This window comes from Protobothrops mucrosquamatus, unplaced genomic scaffold (assembly GCF_001527695.2).
Source record: "Protobothrops mucrosquamatus isolate PMUCROS unplaced genomic scaffold, P.Mucros_1.0 scaffold6027, whole genome shotgun sequence".
NCBI lineage: Eukaryota > Metazoa > Chordata > Lepidosauria > Squamata > Viperidae > Protobothrops > Protobothrops mucrosquamatus.
In genome coordinates, this window is record NW_015391866.1 from 38,128 (window position 1) to 41,152 (window position 3,025).

Sequence of the window (3,025 nt, forward strand, 5' to 3'; positions counted from 1 at the left end):
TATTTATATTTATATTTATATTATTTATATTATTTATATTATTTATATTATTTATATTATTTATTATTATTTATATTATTTATTATTATTTATATTATTTATATTATTTATATTTATATTTATATTTATATTTATATTATTATTTATATTATTATTTATATTTATATTGCCATGTATATTTATCATTGTTTTTCTATTTCTCCTTTTTTTAGTCTTTGACTTACAACCATTGGTTTAGCAATGGTTAGAAGTTTACAACGGCACTGGAAAAAAGTGACTTAGGACCGTTTTTCACACTTACGACCGTTGCAGCATCCCCTGTGGTCACGTGACCAAAATTGGGAGGCTTGGCAACTGGCATGAACGCGTGACGGTTTGCAGAGTCCAGGAGTCACGTCATCCACCCCCCCTTTTTTCGACCTTCTCACCAGCCAAGTCAGTGGGGAAGGCAGGTTCGCTTAACGACCCTGTTACCAATTTAACAACTGCGGCGACCCCCTTAACGACTGCAGCCAGGGGACAAAACTCATTTAGCTGAGCTCCAGAAATTTGGGGCTCCATTTTGGTAGGAAGTCAAGTTCCCTTAGCTTCGTCCCCTTCAGTGGACCAATTTTGGGGGGACTTCTGCCGGTTTTTATCCTGGGGTCACCACCGCCAGCCCGAGTCCTGCCCTTTGGTTTGAACGCAGAATCCAGTACACGTCGCCCCCCTCGTGTAACGAATGCGAATCCTCCCACGGGTTTCATCCTGGACCTGAGTTCACCAGCCACCCCACAGCCACCACCCCCCAGGCTGAACCCCGACTTTCCGTCATCATGTAGTCCTGCAGTTGTTCCAAGCTGGAGTTGCTGTGGTCGCTCCCGCTGCAGGCCGTGGCCAGGCTGTGATGCGACTGGTGAAGCAGAGGGGAGGAGGAGCTACTGCAGTAGGCCTCAAAGGTCTCGTGGGAGCCGTCACTGTGAGAAGGAAGAGAGAAGGGAAGTTGCCTTAATAATAATAATAGTAATAATAGTAATAATAGTAATAATAATAATAGTAGTAGTAGTAATAGTAATAGTAATAATAATAATAATAATAATAATAATAATAATAATAATAATAATAATAATAATAATAATAATAAAAAGTTGCCTTAATAGTAATAATAGTAATAATAGTAGTAACAACAACAACAACAACAACAACAAAACAACAACAACAACAACAACAACAATAATAATAATAATAATAAAGTTGGAAGGGACCTTGGAGGTCATCTAGTCCAACCCCCTGCTCAGGCAGGAAACCCTACACCGTTTCAGACAAATGGCTGTCCAGTCTCTTATAATGAAATAATAAAGAGGGCGAGATAAAATCATAAAATAGATCCATCAAATGGTCAATAAATTAATAAAATGAAATGACACAATGAAATAATAAAGAGGGCGAGATTAAATCATAAAATAAATTAATTAAAAAGTCAATAAATTAATAAAATGAAATGACACAATGAAATAATAAAGAGGGCGAGATAAAATCATAAAATAAATCCATAAAATAGTCAATAAATTAATAAAATGATACAATGAAATAATAAAGAGGGCAAGATAAAATCATAAAATGAATTCATAAAATGGTCAATGAATTCATAAAATGAAATGACACAATGAAATAATAAAGAGGGCAAGATAAAATCATAAAATAAATTCATAAAATGGTCAATAAATTAATAAAATAAAATGATACAATGAAATAATAAAGAGGGCGAGATAAAATCATAAAATAAATTCATAAAACAGTCAATAAATTAATAAAAGAAGATACGGTAGTCCTCAACTTACAACAGTTCGTTAGCTGAGCGTTGGAAGTTACAGCGGCACTAAAAAACTCAGTTATGACCATTTTCTACAGTTACGACCGTTGTCGTATCCCTGTGAACACGTGATCAAAATTCATATACTTTGCAACTGGTTCACATTTATGATGGATTCTCCAAAGCGCCTGAAGGCAGGACAAGAAGCATCGGATGGAAACTAACCAAGGAGAGAAGCAACCTGGAACTAAGGAGAAACTTCCTGACAGTTAGAACAATTAACCAGTGGAACAACCTGCCTCCAGACATAGTGAATGCTTCAAGACTGGAAGTGTTTAAGAAGAGACTGGACAGCCATTTGTCTGAAATGGTATCGGGTTTCCTGCCTGAGCAGGGGGTTGGACTAGATGACCTCTAAGGTTCCTTCCAACTTTATTATCATATCATGATGATGATGATGATGAAGAAGAAGAAGATGATGATGATGATGATGATGATGATGGTCGCAGTGTCCCGGGGTCGTCGTGTGATCCCTTTTTTCGACCTTAAGCCAAGTCAACGGGGAAGCCAAATTCACTTAACAACCGTCTGACTAATTTAACAACTGCGGCGGTTCATTTAAGGACATTGGCCAAAAAAGGTCGCCTAAGGGGTCAAAACTCACTGTTTTGCTTAGCAACATACATGTTGGGTTTGCTTGTGGTCGTAAGCTCAGGACGACCTCCAATACAAAAAAATTAATAAAATAAAATAATACGATAAAATATGAAATAAAGTCAAAGTGGTTCAGAATTGGCTAGGAAAGGAATAATTCTTTCTCGCGCAAAGGAGGAGGAGGGGCTAAAACAGTTTCCCAGAGTCTGGCGCCCTCTAGTGGTGTTGGAGTAACTGTTCCCATCGTTCCGAGATGCCAGCTGGAGGCAGGATGGATGGAAGGACACAATTGGGCACCCCAGCCAACTTGTCGTGGCCAACTCAACACGGCCAACTGGAGGTTTCTAAGAAGAGACTGGACAGTCACTGGTCTGAAATGGTCCGGGGTCTCCTGCTTGAGCAGGGGGCTGGACTAGAAGACCTCCGAGGTCCCTTCCAGCTTCTATTTTATTCTAAATTCTAAACTTGCGGCGGGGCAAATTGCCGGAGAACAAGAGCGAACACCAATATCGAAGAAATAGCGGAATACAATCGTTAAAGAAAGGGCACCAAAAGGAAGAGCAAAATAACGCGCGAAGG